Source organism: Pseudorca crassidens, chromosome 6, assembly GCF_039906515.1.
Source record: "Pseudorca crassidens isolate mPseCra1 chromosome 6, mPseCra1.hap1, whole genome shotgun sequence".
NCBI lineage: Eukaryota > Metazoa > Chordata > Mammalia > Artiodactyla > Delphinidae > Pseudorca > Pseudorca crassidens.
Genome location: NC_090301.1, coordinates 84,537,838 through 84,564,013, shown reverse-complemented (window position 1 = coordinate 84,564,013; position 26,176 = coordinate 84,537,838). Strand labels below are relative to the sequence as shown.

Sequence of the window (26,176 nt, the reverse complement as noted above, 5' to 3'; positions counted from 1 at the left end):
CATACAAACATGCACTTAATTGCCCACAATTTTATCTAAAAACAAGTGAATGCTTCTTTTTATTTTGCCCTATAACTACTAGTCCCTTTCTCTATTTATTTTTCTTTACAGCAAAACTCACCAAAAAGGTGTCTATATTTGCTGCCTCCAATGTTTCTTTTTCTTTGAACCCACTCCAATCAGGCTTTTACACCCACCTTTCTACCAGAACTGGAAATCAATGACCTTCAGACCCAAATCTGACAGCTAATTTTTAGATCTCACTTTATTGAACCTATCATTGGCAACAGACATTATGGGTCATGATATTTTCCTTGAAACACTTTCTTCATTTGACTTGCAGAATGTCACATCTGCTAGTTTTTCTCCTACCTTAATCGTTGCTTTCCTTCTGTTTACTGTGTTGATTTTTCATCTTCTTCAAGCCTTCTTTTTGAACCTCTCTGTTTTCACCTAAGCTTTCTCAAGACTTATGGCTTCCAATATTATGAATAGGCTATATATCACCAAATGTTTATGTCCATCCAAGACCTGTCCCATGTATTGCATACTAATAAATCCAACTGCATAGTGCTTACCTGTCCTTAAATATCTAGTAGGCAAGTCAAATTTAACAAATCCAAATACAATTCTTCATCATCTCCCAGAAAACGTCTACACTCTTCATCATCTCTATTATGGACATTTAGTTCTTCCTATTGCCTAGGCCAAATATCTTAAAGTCAATCTTGATTTCTCCCCTTTTCTTTTCACTCCACATCAAATCAGTAAGCATATCCTGTTAGTGCTATATTCAAAATATATCCAGATTACAACCACTTCCATTATAAGGCTTCTAGTCTAAACCCTATCTGTTCACACACATATTATTGCAATAGCCTCCAAACTGATTTTCCTTCCTTTGTTCTTATTTCATATAGTAGAAATGGCTAGGTTTATGTGTGTTTTACTTGAAGGTGAATGCCCAACCAAGAACTAAATTTCCCTGACTCCTAGCAAATAGGTGGAGCCATGTGGATAATTCTAGCCCATGGAAGGCAAGGTTATAAATTATGCAGTACTCATTTCTTATGCTCGCTTCCTCTTCTCCAGAAACCATGGAGTCTTTTTGCAGAAGACCCTTCCATTGCAAGATGGAAAGAATATGGACCCCTGTGTCACTAATTGGAAGAGAGTGATCAAGAAACCTGCCCACCCAGAAACATCCACATTGGGTTTTGTTATGAATGATAAACATGTATTTTATTAAGCCCCTGAGATTTGGGGGTTTGTTACATCATTTATACTATCTAACTTACACATTTTCTACATCCTATTTTTCACCAAGCTGTCAGAATGAACCTATTAAAACATAGGTCAAATTGCATCACTCTCTTGCTCCTTACTTTACTCAATCACACAGGCCTCCTAGCTGTTCCTGGAATGCACCAAGCACTACTTCACTGCAAGACTTTTACTTGCTCTTTTCTGTGCATGGAGTACTCTGCACCTAATTCTTTATATGCCTGCTCTCTCATCTCTTTAGTCAATCTCTTAGTGAGGCTTTTCCTTGACCTACTTATTTAAAATGGAATCTTTCACTCTGACAACTTATATTACCCTTCTTGTTTGAACTTTCTCCAGAAGAGTTACTATCTCACACACAATATTTTTTGTTGTTTTATGTTTTGTCTGCTTGAATCCCAGCACTTAGAACTGTGTCTAGAACATTCCAGGAACCCAGTAAATATTTGTTAAAGGATAAATTAGTTGAACCAATGAATTCTATATTTTTCATTTTTTCAAGCATTTAACATTTATTGACTTCAATACATTTGGGGTTCTTTGGCCTAGAGAACCCTAACCCACTCACATATACACATCCCATCCTTTTATCACACCCGTCTTTCCGGTATCAATTTAGATATCACTTCCTAAAGCCAGAACCCCAATTTTCTTCTACTGATACCTCTCTTCCATTACCTTTCCTGCTCTGCTCATCTGTTATCACAGAAGTTTTCATATGGTAATATACAATAGCCTATCTGTCTGTATTCCCAACTATATTTACTTTCCATGAGAGCAGAGATCATAACTGTGGTTCAGTCTTGCATCTCCACCATCTATTGCAGTTTATGGTTCATAAAGTAATAACTCATTAAACTTTCTTGAATTCAGAAGACTTATAGTAAAACTATTTGGATTGGCAATTTAGAGATTTCTGATAATTATGGATTATGGTTTCATGGTATGAAGAGTGGTAGGAAGAAGCCAGAAGATTGAAGAATAAGTTTTTAGAGAAGAATAGAAGCCGTTTTAAGTTTTTATGGCCCAAGGCATGAATCAAGGATGATTTTCTGGCACCAAGTGTTTACAGTGATGCAAGGAGTGTGTGGGCCAAGGGCCTTGAGAAGAGAGTATATTTTAACAAAGTACATGTGTCTGTACTTCTTTTTTCTTTTTTTGTTTTGTTCTGTTTTGCCATGCCCTGCAGCATGTGGGATCTTAGTTCCCCGAGCAGGAATCGAACCCGTGCCCCATCCCATGGAAGCACGGAGTCTTAATCACTGGACCACCAGGGAGGTCCCCTGTCTATACTTCTTAAAGACAAGTTGAACCAATATCAAGCCCTGGAAACAATCATCCTGGTACTTCTTACTCTGAAAACTGAATTGGTTATCCAGATTTGTTCGTGTAGCTTGCAAAATTATTTTTCAACAAATACTCACTCCTTTCTTATACCCATCCCCAGCTTAATACTATGGTGGGTAGAATGTACTTTCCCACTCCTTGACTTAAATTGGATATTAGAGAATAGTATGGTGTGACCCTTAAAATATGCTTATACTGTAGAGCTTGTGTTCTCACACTCCTGTATTTCAGTATGAAGGGAAATGCCTTAAATATGTATTACTGCCAGTCCAAAGAAGACAAGAGAGATGTGAAGTAGACCTGAACCTAACCTACATATTGGAGCCAAGTCCAACTTATCCTAGCCAAGATCAGCCCAACTTTAGAGATCTGCAGACTATGACAGAAGTAAGTCACTGAGTTTTGGGATGGTTTTAATACATAATTATTGTAAAAAGAACTAATTTATAGAGAACTGTCCTTTTCCCAAACATTTTGAAAAGAATTGGGACCAGGACAGGGAAGAGGTTCTACTTTTATAACCCTAATGAAAATACTAGAAGTTTTACTGTCCTTTATGCTAAATCATTGAGGAATGGGGAAAATGTTGGAATAAATCACCTATTGAGTCTCGAACTTTTATAAAACTCTCTTAGATATCCCTTCCATAAAATTGTTACAATCTTCATATACATTAAAATGGCAAATGAGGTTTCCACTTAAAATATAAATTCAAATGTTTCCAGTTGTGACCAAAACCCGCATGTATCCTTTGGAACTGGGGATCAACAGAATGAAACCACTTACTTGGAGCTTATAAATGTTGCCAGTTCCTGAAGCTGCTGACTGCATTCTGGGAGTTTAGGGATGTTTTAGGATAATAGCTAACTGCATGGAAAATTGATAGGTAAAGACTAAACTTCTTTCAAACATGATACAGTCTTAGAGCAGCCCATCCTTTATTGCCTCAGACGCATTCAGCACAACATTTTTGCAGCCGAGGTATCTTTGGCCACACAAAGCAGGATGTTATTCTCTTATATCTGCTGCCAGAGGGACTGGAAGAGCAACAGCCTTAAAGGAAGTGTAAACATCTTTCATTTAGCTAAATGGAGTGTGAACTAGAGTTGCAATATTAAAGAAGGAGCCAAAATAGACAAACATACACATACACGCATGCACATGCGCGAACACACACACACAGTCATCTCCTGGCTCTCTCTTTTGAGTCTATGAGAACTCAAACACAATTCTATCAGTCTTTTTATACGGTATAAAGCATACCTTATTGGAATTTATTCTTGCTATGTAATTGATTTTAAAATAGCAAACATTTATATAGCTCTTGCTATATGTGAGCCACTGTCCTAAGCATTTTATTAATATTAATTCACATTATTTTAAAAATCTATAAGGAAGGTAATTTTATTATCTTCATATGACTCATGGTATAACTATATCACAGAGAACTTAAGTGATTTGCCCAACATTACCCAGTACAGGGTGGAAGTGAATTTTGATTCTGCAATCTATGTTCAAAAGTCTGAGAGAAGGCTGAATCAATATGGTGGAAGAGGAAGACATGGAGCTCACCTCCCCCTACAAACACATCAAAACTACATCTACATGTGGAATAATTCTCACAGAAAACTAACTGGAAACTGGCAAAGAACTCCTATACAACAAAAGCTGCAGAAAAGTTTTCCATGTAACTGGGTAGGATGGAAAAAAGGCAAAGTGTTGGGACTTGCACCCTGAGAAGGATCCGTAAGGAAAAGAAGGTCCACTCAGGCAGACCCTCACCCTGGGGGAGCCACAGACTGGGCATCCCAGTCCTAAGGTCCTACACAGAGGATACAAGCTCCCCTGTCTGCTGGGAGAAACACTGAGACAGATGGGACTGGAAAAGCCTAGACTCCACTCACAAACAGTGTACGGTTGCACACGAACAGTGTGCAGCTTGTCAACAAATGGCAAAAAGAGCTCTGTACTGGCAGCTGGCTGCCACCTAGAGGTGCTCCCCAATCTGAGTGGGGTGTGGGATCTAGGCCCTGGGTCTTGGGAAAAGACTTGGTCTAGCTATGCAGAGATAGCCCAGGGGCCTGGGGTGTGGTCCAGGTGGAGCAAGCTGCGACCATTGTCAGCACTTATCCAAACAGCACCACAGTAACCACTGTGACCAGCACACCAAGGTCCCTTGTTCCCAACTGAGTGAATGCTCTGGCCAAACCCACTCCATGCCACAGCTTGGCACTGGATCTGGGGCAGACAGGCCCTGGGAAAAGACTCAATCTAGGGATACAGGGATGGCCCAGGGTGTGGGATGATGACAACCATTGTTGGTGCTTACTCAAGGAGCACCTTGGGAACCACCATGTCAGCAAGCCACAGTCCTACTCCTAGGTGAGCAAATGCTCTGGCCCCGCAAACTCCATGCTGCAGCTTGGCACTGGAACTTGTACAGACAGATTTTGGGACAAGACTCAATCTAGGGATTCAGAGGAGGCTTGGGGGACTCTGGGGTATGATCCAGGCAGGGCACTGGCAGCAAACTTTGGTGGTAGCTCAATCAGTGCCAACATGATTGGCACTGACCTCTGACAGCACCACAGCCACCTCAATTCCTGCAGCCACAACACTGACCCCCAACCCCAGCCTAATGTATGATCTTGCCCTGCCCACTTCACACCACAAACTTGCACTAGATCTAGGGTGCCCATAACAGAGGAAGAGACCCAACCTTGGGCTGCATCTGAGCTGAGCCATGGACACCTATACATGTAGAAAATCAGGGCTCTGAGTGCACAAATCTCACTTCAGCACTCCCCTTCTCTGAGGCAAAATATGCATTCAAAGAGAACAGAGCTTGTTCAATCCCAATCCTCAGGGCTTCTGCTCAGGCAACTGGGGAGCAGTGGCAGGGCAGTGACCATCACAGAACAGAGAGGAAGTCCACCTGACACCCTGTGAAGACTTTAGATCCTCCAGTACTAACTACAACCCCTATCAAGTTGAAAGTGACCAGCACACCCTGAAGAAAGACAAGGTTGGGATCCACATCAAAAACAGCCCTTGCACCAAAGACACTGGATACACACAGTCTACATAGGGATGCTTCCACATAAAAATACCCCTTCAAGAACACAACAGATAACTATTTCTCCTAAATTCATAAAGACAGAGAAAGTTAAGTAAAATAAAAGGCAGAGGAGCTCTTCCAAATTAAAAGAGCAAGACAAAACCCCTGAAAGAAGGGGTGTGAAGGAGAGGAAGGCCATGACTAGGGACTCTTTCTCCTTGCTGCTCAAGAAATGTCTTCAGTTTCAGAATATGCCTTTCACATGAGTCATCTGAGTGCCCAGTTGTTTGGTGAAGTTGCCAGACCTACTGATTCCAAATCCATGCAAGTGGTGAAGCTGTTTAGTGAGCAGCCTTTGGCCAATAGGAAGGAGACTTATGACTGGTATCTAAGTCACAACACTTATTTTGCACTCATGGGAGCACTATATTTTCTTGACCTCTACAGAGAAGAGCATCAGGACTTTCAGGATGAGCAGCTGCATCTGAAGATTTGTGGAAAGCGGAAACCAAGGAAAGGAGAAGGGAAAAGAACAGCGAAAAAGAAAGTGTTGGTCCATCAAGAGAGAAGACTTTTCCCTCAGGGACTGAGAGCAAGAGGAAGTGTATTTATTGTCCTTCCACATACTGGAGGAGTGTAAGCTTCCTAAGTTGAAGGTTATTTGGAGGAACACAGTCATCTCCATGTTGAAGTCTAATCCAGCTGAATTGTGACTTGTTGCATGAACACATTCTAATTCTGCAAAATTATTTGCCTTGGTTCTGTAATCTGAGGTTTACCTTATTCCCCAAAGAAATGAATGCATGATTATTGTTGAATGACTTGTTTGGGAGGGGATGGGATGTTGGGGGAGTGGAGGGGAAACTCATTAAATGAACATTCTTATTACTCTCTTCTTGCTTCCCCACTTAACCAGCCCTACACTCTTTCATCTCTCTGGCTGTTCAGCCACTGTCTCACCACCAAGCTCACAAACTTTATGCACCTCTCCACCTACTCCTTTGAGAATATCTATAAGATAAATTTGTGGGGTACCAGGCTGTGCCTGGTATGAAAGTATTGAATACCTGCTGTATACAAGCTACCACAGCCCTGGTAATACAATGTTTTGCAACAAACAAACAAACAACAAAAAACCTCAAAAGACTAAATAATTAAACAGAGATTATCAGTCTACCAGACATCAAGTTCAAAAAGGAGGTAATAAAAATTCTAACTGAATTAAGAAAGGTTATTGATATAAATGCAGACCATTGTAACAAGGAACTAGAAACCATAAATATGACCCAGTAAAAAAAAAATAGATAATTCAATTTCTGAGATAAAAAACAATGTAGAGCAATGAATAGCCAACAGAATGACACAGAAAAATGAATAAGTGATCTGGAAGATAAATAGAATAACGGAAATCACCCAGTCAGAACAGCAGTTGGAAAAATGAAAAAACATGAAAGCAACATATGAGATATATGAGATGATATAAAATGCACCAACTTACACATAATAGGGGTTTCAGATGGAGAAGAGAGGGGGAATGGGATCAAAGATGTATTTGAAGAAATTATGGCTGAAAATTTTCCCACCCAAAGAAAGAAACATGTACAGGAAGGATAGAGGGTTCCAAACAAGATGAACCCAAACAGACCCACACCAAGAGATATCATAATTAAAATGACAAAAGTTAAAGATAGAGAATTCTAAAGGCAACAAGAGAAAGACAGTCATTTAAAAGAGAACCCCCATAAGTCTATCAACTGATTTCTCTGCAGAAACTTCGCAGGCCAGAAGGGAGTGATGTGATATATTTAAAGTGCTGAAAGGGAAAAACCTGCAACCTAGGATATGCTACCCAGAAAGATTATCATTTAGAATAGAAGGAGAGATGAAGAATTTCTCAGACAAGCAAAAACTGAAGGAATTAAGCAACACTAAACCTATCCTAAAAGAAATATTAAAGGGTTTTCTCTAAATGGAAAAGAAGCAGGAAACTATAGGAAAGGGAAAATCCCAATAATAATGACAAATAAATTTATAGTAAAGACTGAAGATCACTTAAGCCAGTACACAGATTAAAAACAACAATAACAACAACAAAAGAATTGTAAAAGTGACTATAACAAATAAACAGTAAAAGGATAAACATGAAGATATAAACTAGACCATCAAAACCACAAAATGGGTCAGAGGGGAGTAAAAAATTGTAGATCTCTTAGAATGTGTTTAAATTTAAATGATTATCAGTTTAAAACAAGTAGATACAGTTATGGGAAAACATACATAACCCCATGGTAATCAAAAACACAATAAATTCACAAAAACCTAAAAGGAAGGAACTTAAACATACTACAAAAGAAAATAATCAAACCATAACAGGAGAAACAAAAAGAAGAAGAAATGAATAAAAAAATACAAGAACCAATGGAAAACAAAGAATAAAATGACAATAAATACATACCTATCAATAATTACTTTAAATGTCAATGGACTAAATGCTCCAATCAAACTACAGAATGGCTGATTGAATTAAAAAGCCAAGAACCTGCAACATGCTGCTTACAAGAGACAAAAGACATCAAGGCAAAAGCCACACACAATCCGAAAGTGAGGGGTTGAAAAAAGATCTTTCATGAAAATGGAATGAAAAGAAATGACAAGAAAGCAGAGGTAACAATACTTATATCAGTCTATAATAAAAAATACACTTTAAAACAAAAGCTATAATGAAAGACAAAGAAGGGTATTATGTAATGATAAAGGGATCAATACAAGAAGTGGGTAAAACACTAGTTAACATATACACACCCAATACAGGAGCACCTAAATATATAAAACAAGTACTAAGAGACAAAAAAAAAAAAAAAGAAAAATTTGCAATAACACAATAATAGTAGGGGACTTTAACACTCCACTGACATCAATGGATAGATCATCCAGACAGAAAAGCAATAAGGCAACACAGGTCTACATAACAGATGAAATGGACTTAATTGATACATACAGGACAATACATTCGAAAAGAGAAGAATACACATTCTTTTCAAGTGTTCACAAAATATTCTCCAGGATAGACCTCATACTAGGTCACAAAACAAGCCTTAACAAATTTAAGAGGATAAATATTGAAACAACCTAAGTGTCCATCGACAGATGAATGGATAAAGAAGATGTGGTATATATACATATATATACACACACACACACACACAATGAAATGTTACTCAGCCATAACAAAGAATGAAATAATGTCATTTTCAGCAACATGGATGGAACTAGATATTATCATACTAAGTGAAGTAAGTCAGACAGAGACACATGATATCACTTATTTGTAGAATCTAAAAACTGATACAAATGAACTTATTTACAACACAGAAACAGACTCACAGATATAGAAAACAATCTTATGGTTACTAAAGGGGAAGGGCATAGGGAGGAATAAATTACTAGTTTTGTATTAACATACACACTGCTATATATAAAATAGATAAACAATAAGGACCTACTGTATAGCACAGGGAACTATATTCAATATCATTATACTAACCTATAATGGAAAATAATCTGAATTTATACATATATAAATCATTTTGCTGTACACCTAAAATTAACACATTTTACATCAACTATACTTCAATAAAAATAGAGGATAAAAATGACAGCAAGCATCTTTTTTGACTACAGCAATATGAAACTAAAGATCAACTACAGAAAGAAAAATAGGAACAGACCAAAAATGTGGAGACTAAACAACAGCTAACCCATACCAATGGGTTAATGATGAAATCAAAGAAGAAATCAGAAAATACCTTGAGACAAATGATATTAAAAACAGAACATTACAAAATCTATGGGATGCAGCACAAGCAATTCTGAGAGAGAAGTTCATGGCAATACAGGTCTTCCTGAAGAAAACAATAAAAACCTCAAGTAAACAACCTAAACTACCACCTAAGTTATCAGAAAAAGAACAAAGGCTAAGGTCAGGGCTTCCCTGGTGGCGCAGTGGTTGAGAGTCCACCTGCTGATGCAGGGGACACGGGTTCATGCCTCGGTCCGGGAGGATCCCACATGCCACAGAGCAGCTGGGCCTGTGAGCCATGGCCGCTGAGCCTGCACGTCCGGAGCCTGTGCTCTGCAATGGGAGAGGCCGCAACAGTAAGAGGCCCACGTACCACAAAAAAAAAAAAGTCTAAGGTCAGCAGAAGGAAGGAAATAATAAATATCAGAGGGGAAATAAATAAAATAGAGATCAAAAAGACAATAGAAAAGGTGAAACCAAGAGCTAGTTTTCTAAAAAGATAAACAAAATTGACAAATCTTTAGCCAAGCTCATCAAAAAGAGAATCCAAATGAAAATACAAAATGAAAGAAGAGAAATAGCAACCAATAGAACAGTGATACCAAAAAAAAAAAAAAAAAGGAGAGAATACTATGAACAATTATATGCCAACAAATTGGACAACCTAGAAGAAATGGACAAATTTCTAGAAACATACAGCCTGCAAAACTGAGTCAAGTAAAAACAATTTGAACAGACAGATCACTAAATGTTGAAATGAATTGGTAAGACAGTTTACTGGGGAATTCTTCCAAACATATAAATCAGAACTTATACCTATCTTTCTCAAACGATTCCAAAACATTGGAGAGGAGAGAACACTCCCAAATTCATTCTACAAAGCCAACATTACCCAGATACTAAAATCAGAAAAAGACATTACCAAAAAAAAAAAAAAAAACCAAAAAACAAAAACCAAAAAATTAATTGATAAATATAGATGCAAAAATTCTCAAAAAAATATTAGCAAACAGAATCCAACAATATGTAAAAAGGATTACACACCATGATTAAGCTGGATTTATTCCAGGGTCACAAGGATGGTTCAACAAATGCAAATCAATCAGTGTGATACACCACATCAAGAAAAAGAAAGACAAAACCTACATGATCATCTCAATAGGTGCAGAAAAGCATTTGACAAAATTCAACATCCATTAATGGTAAAAACTCTCATCAATGTGGATGTAGAGGGAACATATCTCAACATAATAAAGGCCATTATAACAAACCCACAGCCAACATAACACTCAACTACTCAACGGTGAAAAGCTGAAAGCCTTCCTATTAAATTCAGGAATAAGACAAGGAGGTCTACTCTCACTGTTTCTATTTAACATAGTATTGGAAGTCCTAGCCACAACAATTAGACAAGAAAAAGATATAAAATGTATCCAAATTGGAAGGGAAAAGGTAAACTGACACTATTTGCGGATGATATGATGCTCTATATAGAGAACCCTAAAGTCTCCATCCAAAGAACTTAAAAAACGAATTCAGCAAGGTTTCATGATACAAGGTTAATACACAGAAATCTGTTGCTTTTCAATACACTAAAAATGAAATATCAGAAAGAAAATGTAAAAACACATTGTCATTTAAAATTGCATCAAGAGGATCAGATCAAGATGGTGGAGGAGTAGGAAACAGAGCTCACCTTCTACCACAAATATTAATACATCAAAACCACATCTACTTGTGGAATGATTCTCATAGAACATCTACTGAATGCTGGCAGACGACCTCAGACTTCCAAAAGGGCAAGAAAATCTCCATATAACTGGGTAGGACAAAAGAAAACTGAAAAAAAGAGAGAGAGAGAAATGAATTGGGATGGGACCTGCACCCCTGGGAGGGAGCTGTGAAAGAGGAAAATGTTTCCACACACAGGGAAGTCCCCTCACTGGTGGGGAGATAAGCCAGGACAGAGAGGGAACTTCAAAGCCCTAGAGAAGAGCACAGACACCTGTTTATGGAGGGCAAAGGGAGAGAGACCTACACAGATGGTCAGTGCCATCGCGCAGAACTTCCCAGCCTAAGACACTCATCCATTGGGGTGGGTGGGGGCTGAGTGCTGAGGTTTGGGCTTCAGAGGTCAGAGCCGGGGAGAGGACTGTGGTTGGTTGTGTGAAGACAGCCTGACAGGGCAGGGTGAGGTGCGCCACAACCGAGGGAGTATGGGAAGAAGTCTGGGCCCACCAGAAAGGGAAGGTACCATTGTTGGGGGGTGCATGAAGAGAGGGACAGGACCTTCATAGGAGCTTCTTTCTCTGTGTATATGCTCTCAGGGAGCAGGTGACTACCTACACGTGCTCTGTGGGTGGACACAAACTGTGGCTGCCATGTCAGACTCCAGAGATGGATGCAGAATGCTGCTGCCAGCAAGGGTCCTGCGAGCAGGTGCTAGTCACTGCCCCCACCTTCCCGGAAGCATGTGTGGCCCACCAGCATGGCAACCAGGCCCCAACCACTGCCCCTGCCTCCCAAGGAGTGTGTGTGGCCCACTGGCACTGCCTCCAAGGATCCCACAACTGGGCACCAACTGCTGCCCCTGCCTTCCTGGGAGCGTATGTGGGCCATGCACCTAGACACCCCCTATCAAGAGGATAATGGCCAGAACACACTAAGGAAAGAGACAGCATCCAAACCAAAAACAGCCCTCATGCCAAAAAATATTAAAGCCACATGAGCTACACAGGGATGCTCCCACATATTAATAGCCATCCAAGTCTACAGTAGAAAATTGCTTCTCCTAAGCTCACAGAGTAAGAGAAATATGAGCAAACTGAAGAAGCAAAGAAATCACTCCCAGTTAAAAGACCAAGAGAATTCCCCTGAAGGAACAATGAAACAGACTTCAGTCTAACAGATACTGAGTGCAAAAAGGAGGCAATGAAAATACTGAAGGAATTAAAAAAGGCTATTGACAGAAATGCAGACTACTGTAAAAAGGAACTCAAAATTATAAGGAGAATCCAAGAAAAATTAGAAAATTAATTTACCAAGATGAAAGCTGAACTAAAGGCAATGAATAGAAGAATGAAAAATGCAGAATAAAGAATAAGTGATCTGGACACTAGAATAATGGAAATAACCCAATCAAAACAGCAGACAAAGTCAAATGAAAAAAAAAATGAAAGCAATATAAGAGACCTATGGGATAATAAAACTGTGCCAATCTATGTATAATAGGGATTCCAGAAGGAGAAGAAAGAGCAAAGGGGATTGAAAATGTATTTGAAGAAATTATGGCTGAAAACTTCCCAAACCTAAAGAAGGAAACAGATATCCAGATACAGGAAGCACAGAGGGTCCCAAGCAAGATGAACCCAAAACAGACCTACACCAAGACATATTATAATAAAAATGGTAAAAGTTAAAGAGAGGATTCTAAAGGCAGCAAGAGGAAAACAAAGAGTTAATTACAAGGGAACTCCCATGAGGCTATCAGCTGATTTTACAGAAATGCTGCAGGCCAGAAGAGAGTGGCAAAATGTATTCAAAGCCTTGAAAGTGAAAAATCTGCAACCTAGAATACTCTACCCAGCAAGATTATAATTTAGAATAAGGGGAGAAATAAAGAATTTCTCAGACAAGCAGAAAGTAAAAGAATATAGCAGGACGCAGGACGAGGGGAAGATGGCGGAAGAGTAAGAGGCAGAGATCACCTTCCTCCCCACAGGTACACCAGAAATACATCTACATGTGGAACAACTCCTACAGAACATCTACTGAACGCTGGCAGAAGACCTCAGACCTCCCCAAAAGGCAAGAAACTCCCCACGTACCTGGGTAGGGCAAAAGAAAAAAGAAAAAACAGAGACAAAAGAATAGGGACGGAACCTTCACCAGTGGGAGGGAGCTGTGAAGGAAGAAAGGTTTCCACACACTAGGAAGTCCCTTCACGGGCGGAGACTGTGGGTGCAGAGGGGGGAGTTTCGGGGCCACGGAGGAGAGCGCAGCCACAGGGGTGCTGAGGGCAAAGCAGAGAGATTCCCACACAGTGGATCCGTACCGACCGGTGCTCACCTGCCGGGGTGGGTGGGGCTGGGAACTCAGGCTCAGGCTTCCGCTGGAGCGCTGGGAGAGGACTGGGGTTATTGGCGTGAACAGAGCCTGCAGGGGGTTAATGCACCATGGCTAGCCAGGAGGGAGTCCGGGGAAAAGTCTGGACCTGCCGAAGAGGCAAGAGACTTTTTCTTCACTCTGTTTCCCGCTGCACCAGGAGAGGGGATTAAGAGCGCTGCTTAAAGGAGCTCCAGAGACGGGCACGAGCCGAGGCTAACACCACAGACCCCAGAGACAGGCATGAGATGCTAAGGCTGCTGCTGCCGCCACCAAGAAGCCTGTGAGCGAGCACAGGTCACTATCCACACCCCTCTTCCGGAGAACCTGTGCAGCCCGCCACTGCCAGGGTCACGGGATCCAGGGACAACTTCCCCAGGAGAACGCAGGATGCACCTCAGGCTGGTGCAATGTCCCGCTGGCCTCTGCCGCAGCAGGCTAGCCCCGCACTCCGTGCCCCTCCCTCACCAGAGCCCCTGAAGCAGCTGCTCCTTTAACGCTGTACTGTCTGAGCTAAAAACAGACGCCCTCCAGCGACCTAAATGTAGAGGCGGGGCCAAATCCAAAGCTGAGCCCCTGGGAGCTGTGAGAACAAAGAAGAGAAAGGGAAATCTCTCCCAGCAGCCTCAGAAGCAATGGAATAAAGCTCCACAATAAACTTGATGTACCTGCATCTGTGGAATACATGAATAGACAACGAATCATCCCAAATTGAGGAGGTGGACTTTAAGAGCAAGGTTTATGATTTTTTCCCCTTTTCCTCTTTTTTAGAGTGTGTATGTGTATGCTTCTGTGTGAGATTTTATCTGTATAGCTTGTTTCCACCATTTGTCCTAGGGTTCTATCCATCTGCTTTATTTTCTTAATAATTATTTTTATTTTAATAACTTTATTATATTTTATCTTACTTTATCTGCTTTCTTTCTTTCATTCCTTCCCACCTTCCTTCCTTTCTTACTCCCTGCCTCCTTTCTTTCTTTCTTTCTTTCCACTTCTACTAATTCTTTCTTTCTACTTTTTCTCACTTTTATTCTGAGCCGTGTGGATGAAAGGCTCTTGGTGCTACAGTCAGGAGTCAGTACTGTGCCTCTGAGGTGGGAGAGCCAACTTCATGACACTGGTCCACAAGAGACCTCCCACCTCCACATAATATCAATCGGTGAAAATCTCCCAGAGATCTCCATCTCAACACCAGCACCCAGCTTCACTCAACGACCAGCAAGCTACAGTGCTGGACACCCTATGCCAAACAACTAGCAAGACAGGAACACAACCCCACCCATTAGCACAGAGGCTGCCTAAAATCATAAGTCCACAGACACCCCAAAACACACCATCACATGTGGACCTGCCCACAAGAAAGACAAAATCAAGCCTCATCCACCAGAACACAGGCACTAGTCCCCTCCACCAGGAAGCCTACAAAACCCACTGAACCAACCTTAGCCACTGGGACAGAAACCAAAAACAACGGGAACTACGAACCTGCAGGCTGCAAAACAGAGACCCCAAACACAGTAATATAAGCAAAATGAAAAGACAGAAAAACACACAGCAGATGAAGGAGCAAGATAAAAACCCACCAGACCTAACAAATGAAGAGGAAATAGGCAGTCTACCTGAAAAAGAATTCAGAATAATGATAGTAAGGATGATCCAAAATCTTGGAAATAGAATAGACGAAATGCAAGAAACATTTAACAAGAACCTAAAAGAACTAAAGATGAAACAAACAACAACGAACAACACAATAAATGAAATGAAAAATACTCTAGATGGGATCAATAGCAGAATAACTGAGGCAGAAGAACGGATAAGTGATCTGGAAGATAAAAGAGTGGAAATAATTACTGCAGAGCATAATAAAGAAAAAAATGAAAAGAACTGAGGACAGTCTCAGAGACCTCTGGGACAACATTAAACACACCAACATTTGAATTATAGGGGTTCCATAAGAAGAAGAGAAAAAGGGACTGAGAAAATATTTGAAGAGATTATAGTTGAAAACTTCCCTAATATGGGAAAGGAAATAGTTAATCAAGTCCAGGAAGTACAGAGAGTCCCATACAGGATAAATCCAAGGAGAAATACACCAAGACACATATTAATCAAACTGTCAAAAATTAAATACAAAGAAAACATATTAAAAGCAGCAAGGGAAAAACAACAAATAACACATAAGGGAATCCCCATAAGGTTAACAGCTGATCTTTCAGCAGAAACTCTGCAAGCCAGAAGGGACTGGTAGGACATATTTAAAGTGATGAAGGAGAAAAACCTACAACCAATATTACTCTACCCAGCAAGGATATCATTCAGATTCGATGGAGAAATTAAAACCTTTACAAACAAGCAAAAGCTGAGAGAGTTCAGCCCCACCAAACCAGCTTTACAACAAATGCTAAAGGAACTTCTCTAGGCAAGAAACACAAGAGAAGGAAAAGATCTACAATAACGAACCCAAAACAATTAAGAAAATGGGAATAGGAACATACATATCGATAATTACTTTAACTGTAAATGGACTAAATGCTCCCACCAAAAGACACAGATTGGCTGAATGGATACAAAAACAAGACCCATATATATGCTGTCTACAAGAGACCCACTTCAGACCTAGAGACACATACAGACTGAAAGTAAGGGGATAGAAAAAGATATTCCATGCAAATGGAAATCAAAAGAAAGCTGGAGTAGCAATTCTCATATCAGACAAAATAGACTTTAAAATAAAGACTATTAAAAGAGAAAAAGAAAGACACTACATAATGATCAAGGGATCGATCCAAGAAGAAGATATAACAATTGTAAATATTGATGCACCCAACAGGAGCACCTCAATACATAAGGCAAATACCAACAGCCATAAAAGGGGAAATCGGCAGTAACACATTCATAGTAGGGGACTTTAAAACCCCACTTTCACCAATGGACAGATCATCCAAAATGAAAATAAATAAGGAAACACAAGCTTTAAATGATACATTAAACAAGATGGACTTAATTGATATTTATAGGACATTCCATCCAAAAACAACAGAATACAAACTTTTCTCAAGTGCTCATGGAACATTCTCCAGGATAGATCATATCTTGGGTCACAAATCAAGCCTTGGTAAATTTTAAGAAAATTGAAATTGTATCAAGTATCTTTTCCAACCACAGTGCTATGAGACTAGATATCAATTACAGGAAAAGATCCGTAAAAAAATACAAACACATGGAGGCTAAACAGTACACTAATTAATAACCAAGTGATCACTGAAGAAATCAAAAAGGAAATAAAAAAATACCTAGAAACAAATGACAGTGGAAACATGATGACCCAAAACCCACATGAAACACATGGGATGCAGCAAAATCAATTCTAAGAGGGAAGTTTATAGCAATACAATCAATCCTACCTTAAGAAACAGGAAACATCTCGAATAAACAACCTAACCTTGTACATAAAGCAATTAGAGAAAGAACAACAAAAAAACCCCAAAGTTAGCAGAAGGAAAGAAATCATAAAAATCAGATCAGAAATAAATGATAAAGAAATGAAGGAAACGATAGCAAAGATCAATAAAACTAAAAGCTGGTTCTTTGAGAAGATAAACAAAATAGATAAACCATTAGCCAGACTCATCAAGAATAAAAGGGAGAAGACTCAAATCAATAGAATTAGAAATGAAAAAGAAGTAAAAACTGACACTGCAGAAATACAAAAGATCATGAGATTACTACAAGCAACTATATGCCAATAAAATGGACAACGTGGAAGAAATGGACAAATTCTTAGAAATGCACAACCTGCCAAGACTGAACCAGGAACACAGAAAATATGAACAGACCAATCACAAGCACTGAAATTGAAACTGTGATTAAAAATCTTCCAACAAACAAAAGCCCAGGACCACATGGCTTCACAGGTGAATTCTATCAAACATTTAGAGAAGAGCTAACACCTATCCTTCTCAAACTCTTCCAAAATATAGCAGAGGGAGGAACACTCCCAAACTCATTCTATGAGGCCACCATCACCTTGATACCAAAACCAGGCAAGGATGTCACAAAGAAAGAAAACTATAGGCCAATATCAGTGATGAACATAGATGCAAAAATCCTCAACAAAATACTAGCAAACAGAATCCACCAGCATATTAAAAGGGTCATACATCATGATCAACTGGGGTTTATTCCAGGAATGCAAGGATTCTTCAATATACACAAATCAATCAACGTGATACACCATATTAACAAACTGAAGGAGAAAATCCATATGATCATCTCAATAGATGCAGAGAAAGCTTTTGACAAAATTCAACACCGATTTATGATAAAAACCCTGCAGAAAGTAGGCATAGAAGGAACTTTCCTCAACATAATAAGGCCATATATGACAAACACACAGTCAAGATCATCCTCAATGGTGAAAAACTGAAAGCATCTCCACTAAGATCAGGAACAAGACAAGGTTGCCCACTCTCGCCACTCTTATTCAACATAGTTTTGGAAGTTTTAGCCACAGCAGTCAGAGAAGAAAAGAAAATAAAAGGGATCCAAATTGGAAAAGAAGAAGTAAAGCTGTCACTGTTTAGACATAGAATGTTTAGACATAGAGAATCCTAAAGATGCTATCAGAAAATGACTAGAGCTAATCAATGAATTTGGTAAAGTAGCAGGATACAAAATTAATGCACAGAAATCTCTGGCATTCCTGTACACTAATGATGAAAAATCTGAAAGTGAAATCAAGAAAACACTCCCATTTACCATTGCAACAAAAAGAATAAAATATCTAGGAATAAACCTACCTAAGGAGACAAAAGACCTGTATGCAGAAAATTATAAGACACTGATGAAAGAAATTAAAGATGATACAAATAGATGGAGAGATATACCATGTTCTTGGATTGGAAGAATCAACATTGTGAAAATGACTCTCCTACCCAAAGCAATCTACAGATTCAATGCAATCCCTATCAAACTACCACTGGCATTTTTCACAGAACTAGAACAAAAAATTTCAGTAGATGCTTCTTTGGGCGTCCGGCCCGCCATCTTGCTCTGCTGGCTTCCCAGGTAAACTCACTCTTCTTTGCCCCGGCAGCTCGGCTCTCAGTTTATTAGCCTGTCGTGTGGCGAGCAGTACAAGCTTGGACTTGGTAACGAATTTTGATGAAGCCACCCAGGAGCCTTGCTGCTCGTGGCCTGCCAGCCCTGGCTGGGGAATTCTGGGGTAAGACCCTAGCAGCTGCCGGGACCCCTTGTCCTGGGGATCTGCCTTCAGAGTTCTGTGAAGCAGCACCGGCCGCCCCAGCGCTTGGCAGTGGAAGGAAGGAATCGACGTTTGGGAGCCGACGGGCTGCGTACGGTAGGTGGTTCAGGAGACTGACACGGAAGAGCTGCTACCCCACGTCTGCTTCCGCATCCTTCCTGATGACAACACAGAAAAGCACGCCTCTCAGCATCTTGTGGTTGGCTGGCCACAGATTTATACACAGAGGGGATGGCGGTGCGTAACTCCCTTCCCAGCCCACGGCAGTGAAAAGCCCACGTGCTGCTCTTCAATCTCGTCTCCCTGTCGGTGGCACGACAGGCGGGGGGACCCTGTGCGAAGCTGGCAGGGCTGCGAGCCCGACAGAGTCTTGATGCCTAAGCCTCACCTGCCTTTGGACAGTACAAGACTTTGGATGAACAAGAAATTAGCTCTGAAGCGCTAAGCCACGGAGATGTAGCGCTGTCTGTTTCCACATCACGAACCTAGCCTAGGCTGACTTAGGGTTATAGGAAAGGCAACAGTGAAGTTATCTTCTGAAGCAGCTGAAAGGTCTGAGGAAAGAAAATGCTATTAGCGGTAAATCTACACTCTCGAAAATGAGTGACTGGCAAACCCGGGTGTCATTTGATCTAGCTCCTTGGACGGTGAGGTCATGTTCACAATCACGTGCCTTTCCTGCAGTTGTTAAGGTCTGATCTTGTAAGTGGAAAACAGTGTCTTGGACCTAATCTAAAGGACAGATATAATGTCAATTAACTAGACCCATCTATCCAGAACCTTCACGTGTAAAAATGTTTTCAACCCACAAGGTGAAAACAAGAGTCTTTGGGTTTTAACCTTCAGTTAACCAGAAGATTTAAACCGTGAGCCTTTTCATTGTTTGAGGTTTTACCTTATATGCAATGATTTTAACAATATGTAAACACTGTGGAGGAAGAAAATAGATGGTGTGCTTCATAATAGAAAAAGAGCAAAATTAGTAAAATTGCTTTCAGTAGGGAAATACTTAAAGCTTCCATGTCTAGGAAAAACTAGCTAAATTAAATATTGCAGGTTACGTTTTATCTTTAGACACTGACTCTCAGCCTTAAAGATCCAGTTTCCTCAGGCCTGTGTACCACCCCTCGCCTCGCCCACCCTCGCCTCCACTGCTCGCACCGGAAAGGAGATTGCAGTGCCTGTGTGCTCCATCACTGCCTTCATGATTGGACAGCCTGTTGGTTTCAGGTTGGAGGAAACGGAAAGGCAGCTGCAGCTCATGGAAAACAGTGTGGGCCCGTGTGGTGAGGATCACAGACATACCATGAAAGTGAAATTGTCACCCTCTCCTGCTTTCCCTTTATTAACTTTGACATGTGCATGAAAATTAAATCCTGGTTTCCTGGGGGTTCATCGGCTCCTGCAGCTTCTGCCTTACCTGCAGGCTTCATCCTCTGTTGGTGACGTGATAGTCAGGTCTCCAGCAAGCAATTATGATGTCACAAAGAGGCAGTTATCACTTCAGGTGAGAAAATAAATGGCCCACACAGAAGATCACTTGAAATCTTCAGGATTATCTTAATGCAATTTTTCCTCGTAAAGACTTAACTTCATAGGAGAAAAATGACTGTAAACCTAGAAAACGAACCCACAAGGCAATGGTAAAAGTGTGCATTCTAGGCTCTGAGCCAAGTATTAGTGCGGGTCCCTTAAATCCTTCTTGAACAACCCTCGGGCTAACTTCCCTTCTCCTCTGATGTCTACTGCAAGGGATGCTTTACTAACCCCGTGGAGATCCATCCGACCTTAATACTCCTCCTCTTTAAAGCAAAGTGAACACAAGTTCTCCAAAGGGGATAATGTCATGGAATGATACCATTAATTAGGAGGGAATTTCATGGCATAAAAATTAGACCATGCATATTAAGAAAAAGGAGGCAGTAAAAACCATCTGGGGTCCCACTGCCCAGTGAAAACTCCACTATTTTGCTTCCAGTCCTTTTGCCTTCAGTGGGGGAGGGCAGGGGGGCGGGCAGTGACTGCATGTGTGGTTTGTTTTGCAGGAATTAAATCGCAAAGTACAAAAAAAAAAAAAAATTTCACAATTTGTATGGAAACACAAAAGACCCCGAATAGCCAAAGCAATCTTGAGAACAAAAACAGAGCTGGAGAAATCAGGCTCCCTGACTTCAGACTATACTACAAAGCTACAGTAATCAAGACAGTATGGTACTGGTACAAAAACAGAAAGATAGATCAACGGAACAGGATAGAAAGCCCGGAGATAAACCCTGCACATATGGTCACCTTATCTTGATAAAGGAGGCAGGAATATACAGTGGAGAAAGGACAGCCTCTTCAATAAGTGGTGCTGGGAAAACTGGACAGGTACATGTAAAAGTATGAGATTAGATCACTCCCTAACACCATACACAAAACTAAGCTCAAAATGGATTAAAGACGTAAATGTAAGGTCAGAAACTATCAAACTCTTAGAGAAAGACATAGGCAGAACACTCTATGACATAAATCACAGCAAGATCCTTTTTGACCCACCTCCCAGAGAAATGGAAATAAAAACAAAAATAAACAAATGGGACCTAATGAAACTTCAAAGCTTTTGCACAGCAAATGAAAACATAAACAAGATGACAAGACAACCCTCAGAATGAGAGAAAATATTTTCAAATGAAGCAACTGACAAAGGATTAATCTCCAAAATTTACAAGCAGCTCATGCAGCTCAATAACAAAAAAACAAACAGCCCAATCCAAAAATGGGCAGAAGAGCTAAATAGACATTTCTCCAAAGAAGATATACAGACTGCCAACAAACACATGAAAGAATGTGTTTAGAGAAATGCAAATCAAAACTACAATGAGATATCATCTCACACCAGTCAGAATGGCCATCATCAAAAAATCTAGAAACAATAAATGCTGAAGAGGGGGTGGAGAAAATGGAACACTCTTGCACTGCTGGTGTGAATGTGAATTGGTACAGCCACTATGGAGAACAGTATGGAGGTTCCTTAAAAAACTACAAATAGAACTACCATATGACCCAGCAATCCCACTACTGGGCATATACCCTGAGAAAACCAAAATTCAAAAAGAGTCATGTACCAAAATGTTCATTGCAGCTCTATTTACAATAGCCCGGAGATGGAAACAACCTAAGTGTCCATCATCGGATGAATGGATAAAGAAGATGTGGCACATATATACAATGGAATATTACTCAGCCATAAAAAGAAATGAAATTGAGCTATTTGTAATGAGGTGGATAGATCTAGAGTGTGTCATACAGAGTGAAGTAAGTCAGAAGGAGAAAGACAAATACCATATGATAACACATATATATGGAATTTAAGGGAAAAAATGTCAGGTAAGACAGGAATAAAGACACAGACCTACTAGAAAATGGACTTGAGGATATGGGGAGGGGGAAGGGTAAGCTGTGACAAAGTGAGAGAGAGGCATGGACATATATACACTACCAAACGTAAGGTAGATAGCTAGTGGGAAGCAGCCGCACAGAACAGGGAGATCAGCTCAGTGCTTTGTGACTGCCTGGAGGGGTGGGATAGGGAGGGTGGGATGGAGGGAGATGCAAGAGGGAAGAGATATGTGAACATATGTATATGTATAACTGATTCACTTTGTTATAAAGCAGAAACTAACACACCATTGTAAAGCAATTATACTCCAATAAAGATTAAAAAAAAAAAAAGAATATAGCAATAGTAAACCAATCCTAAAAGAAATATTGAAAGGTCTTCTCTAAATAGAAAAGAAGCAAAAAGATAGAGGAAGGAGGAAATCACAATTGCAAAGTAAATCACTTACATTAGCCAGTATACAGATCAAAAAGAAAAAACAACCGTGTTTGGGAAAGTGATGATAATCACAAGGAACAGCAAAAGGATAGACATGAAGATTTAAAAAAGGACATCAAAATCATAAAATGTGTGAAAGGAGAGTAAGAAAATGTAGATTCTTTTTTTTTTAGAATGTGTTTGAGCATATATGACTATCAGTCCAAGGCAAGCAGATATAGGAAGGGGTTAACATACTTAAAAAATAGGGCTATTAGAAATAAAAAACATACAATATATTCACAAAAACCAAAAGGAAGAGAACATAAGCATAAAATAAAAGGAAATCATCAAACCACAAAAAGAAAAGAAAAAGAAAGGAACAAAGAAGAAACATAGAATCAACTGGAAAAGAAGGTTTAAAGTGGCAATAAATATATATGTATCAATTATTACCTTAAATGTCAAGGGACTGAATGCTCCAATCAAAAGGTATAGAGTGGCAGACTGGATTAGAAAAACAAGAGCCTACAATATGATACCTACAAGAGACCCACCTTAGGACAAAGGACACATATAGATTGAAAGTAAGAGGATGGAAGAAGGTGCTTCATGCAAACAGAAATGACAAGAGATTGGGAGTTGCAATACTCATATCAGACAAAATAGACTTTAAAACTAAGGCCATAAAGAAGAATACTATATAATGATAAAAGCATCAATACAAGAAGAGGACTTTACTCTCATCAGCATATATGCACCTAATATAGGAGCTCCCAAATACATAAAAAGAATACTAACAGACACAAAGGGAGAAACTGATGGGAATACAATAATAGTTGGAGACTTTAATGCCCCGCTCACATCAATGGACAGATCTTCTACACAAAAGATCAGTAAGGCAACAGATAATCCTAAATGATACAACAGTTAGACTTAGTTGATATTTTCAGGACATTACATCCATAAAAACAGAGAATACTCATTCTTTTCAAGTGCACCTATAACATTCTCTAGGACTGACCACATACTAGGACACAAAGCTAACCTCACCAAATTTAAGAGTATAGAAATTGGGCTTCCCTGGTGGTGCAGTGGTTAAGAATCTGCCTGCCAATGCAGTGAACATGGGTTTGAGCCCTGGTCCGGGAAGATCCCACATGCCATGGAGCAACTAAGCCCACGCACCACAACTACAGAGCCTACGCTCTAGATCCCATGAGCCACAACTACGGAGCCTGTGAGCCACAACTACTGAAGCCCACGTGCCTAGAGCCTGTGCTCTGCAACAAGAGAAGCCACCACAATGAGAAGCCCGCACACTGCAATTAAGAGTAGCCCCTGCTTGCCACAACCAGAGAAAGCCCATGCACAGCAACGAAGACCCAACACAGCCAAAAATAAATAAATACATTTATTTAAAAATGAGTATAGAAATTATTTTAAGCATCTTCTTTGACCACAATAGCATGAAACTAGAAATCAACCACAGGAAAAGAAATGGAAAAAAAAAAAGGTTAAATGGAGACTAAACAGCATGCTCCTAACAAGCTAATGGGTTAATGAGGAAATTAAAAAGGAAATTTAAAAATACCTTGAGACAAATGACAATGAAAACACAACCATACAAAATCCATGGGATGCAGCAAAAGCAGTTCTTAGAGGAGAGTTCATTTAGATACAGGTCTTCCTTAAAAAAAAAAAAAACTCAAACAACCTAACCTGCCACTTAAAAGAATTAGAAAAAGAAGAACAAACAAAACCTAAAATCATCAGAAGGAAGGAAATAATACAGATCAGCGAAGAAATAAATAAAATAAAGATTTGGACTTCCCTAGTGGTTCAGTGGTTAAGACTCCATGCTTCCAATGCAAGGAATGTGGATTTGATCCCTGGTCAGGGAACTAAGATCCCACATACCATGTGGCATGGCCAAAAAATTTTTTTAAATAAATAAAGATTAAAAAACAAAATAGAATAAAATCAATAAAACCAAGATCTGGTTCTTTGAAAGGGTAAACAAATTTGACAAATCTTTGGCCAGGCTCACCAAGAATGAAAAAGAGGGGACCCAAATAAACAAAGTAAGAAATGAAAAAAGAGAAATCTCAACCAACACCACAGAAATACAGAAAACCATACGAGAACACTATGAACAATTATATGTCAACAAATTTGACCACCTAGAAGAGATGGACAACTTTCTAGAAACATACAGCCCACAAAATTGAATCAAGAAGAATTAGATAATTTGAAAAAATAAATCACTAGAAATGAAATAGAATCTGTAATAAAAACAAACAAACTCCCTACAAAAGTCAAGGACAAGATGGCTTCACAGGTGAATTCTACCAAACATAAAAGAAGAAATTATACCAATCCTTCTCAGACTCTTCCAAAAGAGTGAAAGGAGGGAACACTTCCAAAGAAATTCTATGAAGTCGTCATCACAAAAAAACAAAGATACCACCTAAAAAGAAAATTACAGGCCAACATCTTTGATAAATATTGATGCAAAAATTCTCAACAAAATATCAAACCAACTCCAACAACACATAAAAAGATCATACACCATGACCAAGTGAGAGTCATCCCAAGTTCACAAGGATTGTTCAACATACTCAAATCAAATCAATGTAATATGTCACATTCACAACAAAAAAGTCAAACACCACATGATCATCTCAATAGATGCAGAAAAAGCATTTAACAAAATTCAACATCCATTCATGATAAAAACTCTTACCAAAGAGTATACAGGGAATGTATCTCAACATAATAAAAGTCATTTGTTCCAAACCCACAGCCAGTACAGTACTCAACAGTGGAAAAACTGAAAGCCTTCCCGCTGAAATCTGGAACAAGACAAGGATGCCTACTCTCACCACTTCCATTTAACATAGTATTGGAAGTCCAAGCCACAGCAATCTGACAAGAAAAAGAAATTAAGGGTATTCAAATTGGAAAGGAAGAGGTAAAATTGTTACTATATGCAGATGACATAATACTACATATAAAAAACCCTAAGGACTCTACACAAGAACTATTGGATCTAATAAATGAATTCAGCAAAGTAGCAGGATACAAGGTTAACCTTCAGAAATCGATTGCATTTCTTTACACTAACAATAAAATATCTGAAAGGGCATGTAAAAAAACAATACCTTTTAAAATTGCACCAAAAAAAAAATACCTAGGAATAAACCTGACAAAGGAGGTGAAAGACTTATATTCTGAAAAATATAAAACACCAATAAAGGAAATTAAAGAGGATTCAAAGAAATGGAAAGATATCACATGCTCTTGGATTAGAAGAATATTGTTAAAATGGCAATATTACAGAAAGCAATCTACACTTTTAAAGTAATCCCTATCGAATTATCCATGACATTTTTCACAGAACTAGAAAAAATATCCTAAAATTTATGTGGAACCATAAAAGATCCAGAATTGACAAACCAATGGGGATGTGGAAAAGTCAGGAGGCATAACTCTCCCTGACTTCAGACAATACTACAAAGC

General features: G+C 39.4%; 1 pseudogene; it reads left to right on the top strand.

Annotated features, from left to right (window-relative positions):
- The first annotated feature begins 5,921 nt into the window (after nucleotides 1-5,921).
- On the top strand, nucleotides 5,922-6,530 carry LOC137225881 (small ribosomal subunit protein mS33 pseudogene; annotated as a pseudogene).
- Nucleotides 6,531-26,176: the final 19,646 nt, after the last annotated feature.